This window comes from Oryzias melastigma, unplaced genomic scaffold (assembly GCF_002922805.2).
Source record: "Oryzias melastigma strain HK-1 unplaced genomic scaffold, ASM292280v2 sc00352, whole genome shotgun sequence".
Taxonomy (NCBI): domain Eukaryota; kingdom Metazoa; phylum Chordata; class Actinopteri; order Beloniformes; family Adrianichthyidae; genus Oryzias; species Oryzias melastigma.
This window is the reverse complement of record NW_023416950.1, coordinates 87,052-96,105: the sequence shown is the minus strand read 5'-3', so window position 1 is coordinate 96,105 and position 9,054 is coordinate 87,052. Positions and strand designations below refer to the sequence as shown.

At 39.3% G+C, this 9,054-nt stretch overlaps 1 protein-coding gene across 1 annotated transcript in view; it reads left to right on the top strand.

Annotated features, from left to right (window-relative positions):
- LOC112140150 (major histocompatibility complex class I-related gene protein) overlaps positions 1-9,054 on the top strand; it is a 23,475-nt gene that overhangs the window by 3,835 nt on the left and 10,586 nt on the right. The window lies entirely within an intron of this gene.

Below are 9,054 nucleotides of genomic sequence, written 5' to 3'. Positions count from 1 at the left end.
GTGGAGAAAGGACAGATCCTCCCCAACAATGATGGAACTTTCCAGATGAGCGTTGATCTCCAACTTCCATCAGGAGAAGAAATGCAGAAATATGAATGTGTGTTTCAGCTCTCTGGAGTCAAAGACCAAATCACTAAACTGGAGAAAACAAAGATCAGGACCAATGAAGGTATCATTGATTACAGCTCAAGGAATTCAGAATAAACCTCTTTGTCTTTCTATCTTCTAGAAGATTTAAATTTTGGTTTTTAGTGTTTTCCAGTTCAGAATGTTTTCTTCTGTTCTGCTTCTTTGATTGTTGCTGTTTTCAACAAGTTCTCAAGTTTGAATCAACAATCTGTGATGTTTGAGTGACTAGATTAAAGAGATTAAAGATACTGAATTTAATACATTTATAGGATTAAACTTCATCTTCACAGTAGAATTTGTAGTATGACCTATGTTTTTTCTGTTCATGTTTTTTCTACCCAGAGTCCTTTGGTCAGATGATGGTCATTGTTGGTGTCATCACTGCTGTTATCCTTGTTGTTCTCGCTGTGTCTGCATTCATTCTTTACAAGAAGAAGAATGGTGAGTTATTGTTGTTTTGAGTTTAGATATTGACTTAAAGTATTAATCTATTTTTTTGTATAAAAAAGCATTTGTAACAAAGATATTTTCCTTATAGCTAACATTTATATCCACTTATCTCAGTTCCAGATCCAGTTTAAAAATTTTATTTACTAAAAGATGAAATAATTTTTTCCATTTTTTTCCATTTTAGCTAAACGTCCACCATCCCGTAAGTAAACCTTTTTTTGTACTGTAAACTATTTTTCTTTGTATTTAAAGTGTCTTGTTTAGAGGTGGTTCAATCAGTTTCATGTTGAAGCTTCAGATCAGACGAAGATCCAGACTAACAGAGTTTCTGATCTCACAGCTGTAGATAACAAAGAGGTCCAGCAGCAGATGCTTCCATCACTTTAAGAGATTAACTCTCATCTGAACGGTGAGTTTATTTATATGTTGAACAAATCTGCTTAATTTCGTTTTCATTTCTTTGTATTTGTGTGATCATGATAGTCTGATCTCTCCTTCATTATACTCTCATCAGTGCAACTGTTTCTCTGCTACACTCATCAAAATAAAGCTGCTTTAGGAAACAGAAATGGATTTGATCTAATTTTTCATTTTTCTGTCTTTACAGGTTTTTAATCAAATCTGCAACAAATTAAGAAGCAAAACAACAGACTTTTTTTTTTCTCTGTAAATACTTTCTGAAACATCTGTGAAAGCTGAGAAATTAAATGATCTCACTCGTTAAAAAAATCCTGCAGGCTTTGTAAACATTACTGTGATCTACTCATCTAAAAGACGTGTACTTTATTACATGGATTCATTGGCGGCTTAAAATATATTAACTGCAGACAAGACGATTGATAAACTAAGCTGGATCCAGTTCTTCTCAGTTAAAATAATTGAATATATTTGAGTTTTATTCAATCAAAAACAGTTTTCTTAACATACGTTTAAAATACGTTTATTTTTCTACATCTGCTAAATCAAAGTTCTATATTCTGTAACAGGTACTTGTTTCTGCTATAAGTCCGTGTTTCCAAAGAAACTCAAGCTTAATGGTTTTGAGTCTTGTCCATCATTTTTTGTACTTTCATAAATTTTCTTTTATTTTTTGTGAAAACAAGGGTCTTATTATGTTTAGACAGCCCACATTTATACGTTGGTATGTAATCCCTCTGTGCTTGAAAAGAAATGTCTAGTCTTTCTTTGTAACCATTTTCCTAAATAAAATGTATTTTAATCCTACATTTTGTCATTTATTTTTCTACACAAACACATTTGTAGTCAAAGAAAGAATCATATATATAATGTTGAATTACTGACATTTTGTCAGAAAAGCAGAACTCTATTGAAAACTTAATTATTGCTGCTATCCTCACTCTCTGAGAACAGAAAGTTCACATGAAACTACCAAGTTCCTCCTTGAAACCGGATCATCAAGGTCAACAACATTTTCATTGTGCACCATGCAGAACAGAAAACAGAAAGTCAATGACGGGATACAGAGAGAGGAGCTGTGGGTTTGTTTTATTAGGTCTGAAGTGGCAGAGAAGAACGTTGGAGTTGTTGAGAACATTTTATGAGAGCTGTAAGACAGTGGAAAGATGTGATGCAGGTGTGACAGAGGAGTTCAAGGTGGAGGTAGGAGTGCACCAGGGATCAGGTTTAAGCCCGTCTTGCTTCCATGGTGATGAACAGACTGTTAGACAGTAATCTCTGTGGAGAATGATGTTTCAAGATAACACATCTGTACTGAGAGCAGTGAGCAGGCAGAGAAAGATTTAGACAGGTGGCAGCTTGCTTTAGAAAGTAGAGGAATGAAAAATAGATGCAGCTAGAGTTTCTGTGTATAAATGAGAGAGTTGAGGTTAGGAACAGACTCAACAAACTAATATGAATAAATGTTAATATTTTCATTCAAACACTCCTTATTTGTGGACAATTTGTTTCTATCGTCAACGTTTTATTCATATTTCAGATATAAAGCTTTTCCATCCCATCAAATTTTTGTTCCAACACTTTGATAATGATCCAGTAATTTCTCATACATTTATTTTTGCATGCTGTTGTGCACCTATTTCACAACAAGCTAAATTTGTTGTGAAATTTGCCGTGCATCACATGTTCTGTATTTAAAGCTTGAAAAATATGACATCTCAAACAAAAAATGTTTGCAAATTTTCGTGGAAAACTTCTTAACCATTGACAGAGTAAATAAAAAGTTCAACAGACAATATCCATCCATCCATCCATTTTCTTGACCGCTTCATCCCATTCGGGGTCGCGGAGCGCCGGAGCCAATCCCGGCTACTGAAGGGCGAAGGCGGGGTACACCCTGGACAGGTCGCCAGTCTGTCGCAGGGCCTCAATCACACACCCATTCACTCTCACATTCACACCTAGGGGCAATTTAGAGTCACCAATTAACCTATGAAGCATGTTTTTGGATGGTGGGAGGAAGCCGGAGTCCCCGGTGAAAACCCACGCATGCACGGGGAGAACATGCAAACTCCACACAGAAAGGTCCCAGCCGGGATTCGAACCGGGGCCTTCTCGCTGTGAGGCAAGAGCGCTAACCACTGTGCCACCGTGCAGCCCAACAGACAATATTCTAAATTAAAAACTGCATGCTGCACACTAAACCACAAAGAAGCCAAAAACATTGTCAAATACACAAAAACAGAAATACACAAAAACAGAAATGCTCAGTTTAAAAACAAATATTCTGATACATTTAATACCTTTAAAAAACACAAAACATATCTCAGCATTTTAATAGTTTATTTATACATTTTTTTGTTCTTGATTTTCCTACAGTGTCTTTCTTTTACAATTACCAAATTTTCTGCACTATTAGTCTCACTGGAATATAAGTCACAGATTCCAAAAAAATGCATAATAAAGAAGAAAGAATCATATAGAAGTCTCACTATTGGGACACATTTATTTAATAAAATACGGTAACAAGAATAGACATTTAATCTTAAAAGGTAAAAGTCATGATCACAAAACTGAAAGCAATAATTGACTGAATATAAGCACGCTTCACGACTGAAACACATTGATGCTTATTTAGCTTCATGAAACATGAGACAAATGCAGTTTGTCTCATGCAGTATTAGCATGACATATGAACTATTGTTCAGATAACCATTGCAATTAAGTACATGCTAACAAGTCAACTAAAGTCTTTATTTGACATTAAATCACTAAATTCTTTGCATTTTTCATCCTCTGTGTCACTTCTGAGCATCTCTGAACATTCAATCCTCTGAACAACAGAGAAACATTTCTACCTTCCAGCTGATAGCAAATTCTGAAACACACGGTTACAGTAATGATTCATTTTACCAACATAAAGTTCAGTCCACTGTTGTTTTTCCACATCAAAATGATACAAACAGAACATTATTAGAACATTAGTCACATTAAAATCCCACCTGTGCATAAGTCACACCCTCGCCAAGTTATGCAAAAACCAATTACTTATTCTCCAAAAATATGGTAAATGTTTTGTGTTCTTTTTAATACTTTGAATTTCTTTTCACTATTATAGATTTTGTCTGTTCATGCATTTTCTATCCAGAGTCCTTTGGTCAGATGATGGTCATTGTTGGTGTCATCGTTGCTGTTATCCTTGTTGTTCTCGCTGTGTCTGCATTCATTCTTTACAAGAAGAAGAATGGTGAGTTATTGTTGTTTTGATTTTAGTTTTTTGACTTAAAGTTTTAATCTATTTATATAAAAAACACAACAACCATATTTTTCCTATTGCTAACATCAGTGGCGGGCCGTCAGGGCCTGCAAGGCCTTCTCTGCTGGCCTAAAAATATCTGAATCACAGACTGATATTAATTATTATTTATTTCCGTGAATACGTATTCTATAATTCCAAATGCTCTGTCTTCGTCCTTTCATTGCTGTCTCCCTGGTTGCGCTGCTTCCAGACGTGTATTTTCCTATTTAAGCATTAACCAATCACATTGCAGCACCATTTGTTGCTAGGGTCAAAGAAATCTGCCTGAAGGCCTTCACAATCAGTTTTGCGGGCCCTGTAGCATAAAATAATGGTCCACCAAACTGTTGCTTCAACCAATCAGATCTGGAGGAGACCACGTGATAGGCCAGCTAGCTGGCCCACGGAAACGTCAGGATTTTCACGCGCTGTGATTGGATAATCGGAGAGTGTACTAGGCAGACCTGGTAAACTGAATCTGTAGCGACCTGCACAGGCAAATATATCGAATTTAATAGCTGGTTTGTCAATCCACAATGGCTGAAGGAGGAGAAGAAATGGATTTGGTTGCAGACTTACTGTCAAAGCCGTTTTCAAGACGGACTTTTCAAGAAAAGCTGGACATTGTTAAGCGGGGTCGGGCAACTCCGAAGCTAGCAAGCCCCGTGTCCACTGCTTCTGTTGAACGGACATTCTCAGCCCTGAAGCGAATTAAAACTTATGCCAGAAATACGTCAGGGCAGGCTCGACTTTCAGCATTAGCTTCCATGGCGATAGAAAAGGACTTCTTGATGGAACTAAAACGCACGGATAATCTGCACGACAGAGTGATTGAAATCTTCTTGAGGATAGAAAGGATGGATTTTGTGTACAAATAATCCGGATTTTTGGTGAGTAAAATTTTGCTATATACCTAAATATTATTGCAATTTTATCAGGTTATTTTTTTATGCTTTTTTATGTGTGTCGCAGTTGTACCTGCAGTAGAAGTTTTATAGCCATAAAATAGTTATTGAGGGTTGGGTTGATTCAGATGGAGCACTACTGAAGGCCTAGGTGTGAAATGCATGGCCCGCCACTGGCTAACATTTATCTCCAAGTATCTTTGGTCCAAATAAGCTTAAAAATGTTTTTAAGATGTCATACATTTTTTTTCCATTTTAGCCAAACGTCCACCATCCTGTAAGTAAACCTTTTTTTTCTCCTGTAAACTATTTTTCTGTGTATTTTAAGTATCTTGTTTAGATGTGTTTCCATCAGAGTCTTTTGTTAGTTGAAGCTTCAGTTCAGATGAAGATCCAGACTAACAGAGTTTCTGATCTCACAGCTGTAGATAACAAAGAGGTCCAGCAGCAGATGCTTCCATCACCTTCCTCTGAACGGTGAGTTTCTTTACACGTTGAACAAATCCTCTTCATTTCCTTATATTTGTGTGATCATGACAGTCTGATCTTTCCTGCATGATACGACCAGGTATAGTGGCGCGCTCTGCAGCCTGGTAGCTGGTGGAGGCGTGATTCATTGGATCTGCCTCCCCACCTCACATTTTTGACCCAACACCGCTGGGGGGCGGGTCCTGTTACCCGATGCCGTGATCTAATTGGACCAGCCAACTCGGCACATATTGACGAGAAGGGTAAAGCTTCAAGTTTTGACGCTGAGGGTCCTTTAACCATGCGTCAATATGTGACGTGTCGGAAGTGAGAATGTGTTGGTCCGGTGATTATGCTGGCCGTGCAAGAAGTGGGACATTTTCAGCTTCCAAGAATTGTGTACAGATCCTTGCAACATGGGGCCGTGCATTATCTTGCTGAAACATGAGGTGATGTTCATGGATGTATGACACAACAATGGGCCTCAGGATCTCATCACGGTATCTCTGTGCATTTAAAATGCCATCAATAAAATGGACCTGTGTTCTTCGTCCATGAGGATGCCTGCCCATGCCATAACCCCACCACCACCATGGGCCACTCCATCCACAACACTGACAACAGCAAAGCGCTCACCCACATGACGCCACACACACTGTCTACCATCTGCCCTGAACAGTGTAAACCGAGATTCATCCGTGAAGAGAACACCTCCTCAACACGCCAGACGCCATCGAATGGGAGCATTTGCACACTCAAGTCTGTTTCAACGACGATCTGGAGTCAGGTTAAGACCCCGATGAGGACGATGGGCATGCAGTTGAGCTTCTCTGGGACGGTTTCTGACAGTTTGTGCAGAAATTGTTTGGTTATGCAAACCAATTGTTTCAGCAGCTGTTTGAGTGGCTGGTCTCAGACCATGTTGGAGGTGAACCTGCTGGATGTGGAGGTCCTGGGCTGGTGTGGTTACAAGTGGTCTGCGGTTGTGAGGCCGGTTGGATGTACTGTCACGTTCTCTAAAATGCCTTTGGAGACGGCTTATGGTAGAGAAATGAACATTGAATGCAGGAACAACAGATCTGGTTGACATTCCTGCTGTCAGCATGCCAATTGCACACTCCCTCAATGCTTCTTACATCTGTGGCATTTTGCTGTGAGACAAAACTGCACATTTCAGGGTGGCCTTTTATTATGGGCAGTCTAAGGATCACCTATGCACTAATCATGATGTCAGATCATCATCTTGATGTGGCACACCTGTGAGGTGGGATGGGTTATTGCAGCAAAGCAGAAGTGCTCACTATCACACATTTAGAGAGATTTGTGAACAATGTTAGAGAGAATGGTAATATTGTGTCTCTGGAATGAATTTTAGATCTTTAAGTCCATCTCATGAAAAATGGGAGCAAAAACAAAAGTGTTGCATTTATATTTTTGTTGAGTGTACATTGGAACAGAGTTTTTGAAAGTATTTTGAAGGTTTCTGTCTCTTTCTGGCCGCTCTTCATTAAAACAGAACATACAGACCCTGCAGCTTTCATAAAAAAATTAAACTAAGAAATCTGCCTGGAGGCCTTCACAATCAGTTCAGCGGGCCCTGTAGCATAAAATAATTGTCGACCAAACTGTTGCTTCAACCAATCAGATTTGGAGTAGGCGACACCAAGGCCCTCTAGCAGGCGAACGGAAACGTCAGCATTTTCACGAGCTTTGATTGGATAGTCGGAGAGTGTACAAGGCAGAGCTAGCAAACTGCATCTGTAGCGACTCAGCGACCTGCACCAGCAAATATATGGAGTGGATTTAATAGCTTTACTGCCAAAGCCATTTTCCAGAGGGACTTTTCAAGAAAAGCTGGACATTTTTAAGCAAAGTCGGGCAACTCTGAAGCTAGCAAGCCTGTCACAACCGGGAGTAGGATTTGAACGTCACTTTGAGTCCTAACTACTAGCGGTACCTTCATTTCGGGGGCGCGATGAAAGCGCTGGATCCACAGAGGAAAGTCATCACGGAGACTGACACAGATTTATTCTTCCACCTGTCAATGACGTGTTTGGTGGACAAAACAACCTGATCAGTGCGATCGGAGGAGATCAGAAGGGAAGTTATTAAAGCCCTGTTTGTGTGTGTTACGGTGGATGAGACGACAGACGCGAGTAACGCAGCAGCTCGCTCTGGTTCTGCGTTATGTGCCGGTGTTATGCCGAGTGAAGCCGATACGAGGAAATCTACGAGGTCCCAGAACGCACCGCGGGCGCTCCGAGCGCACGAAGAGGTGCAGCGCAAAATCCTCGCGCGCACTACCGACAATATTATTTTCCAGACACAGACCAGATTTCAAGATCACAAAAACTGATGTTTGTCTCCCTCCTGGACCACAAGAGGCTTCATGAATACCAGAACATTTCCTGCATGCAGCCTTTTCCAGCTTATCACAGCCACTGAACACTTTCTATCTGCGAAACGCACGGATTCTGCACGACAGAGTGATTGAAATCTTCTTGATGATAGAAAGGATGGATTTTGTGTTTAAATAATCTGGATTTTTGGTGAGTACAATTTTACTATATCCCTACATAATATTGAAATTTTATCAGGTTATTTTTTATGCTTTTGGTGTGTGTGTGGCAGTTGTACCTGCAGTAGAAGTTTTATAGCCATAAAATAGTTATTGAGGGTTGGATTGATTCAGATGGAGCACTACTGAAGGCCTAGGTGGGAAATGCACGGCCCGCCACTGGTGTCACTGATTATTTAGCCCTGTCGCATGTATTTTTTCCTTGCCTGGATAGTCTTGAAAGGAGAAGGGGGATAAAATTGATAACATAGAATAAAACAATGAAACTAAGATATACGTGAAGGCACTGTGTTCTCAGGAAAAAATAAAGAATATTACCTAAAAAATATATGTAAAGGGCAGTTGTGGTTTATTATATTTTATGTGATAAACTGATTTGTTTTCATGCTGTAGTCCAGAGCTAACTTAACACTTCTTGCTGAAACACTTGTCAGCCCAAAGTTCTGTCAATAAACCTGTATCTGAGTACTTTAGTGATGTAAAGGGAAAGAGGTGGTGGATGAGATTCAATTAGGACGTTCAAACAGCGTAGATTATTTTATTGATTGAGCTTGGGACTACAGCATAAAAACAAATCACATATATCCTAGTTTCATTGTTTTATTCTATGTTATTATTTTTATCCCCCTTCTCCTTTAAAACTGTCCAGGCAAGGAAAAAATACATGCGCCAGGGCTAAATAATCAGTGACACAGAGAATCCCATGAAATAAACGTGAATTCTTTCTCCATGATCACACAGGACAGGATTGTGCCAAGATATGTCCCCTCTGCCAGAATTATAGGCTATCCTGTCTCTGCATTGTGTAT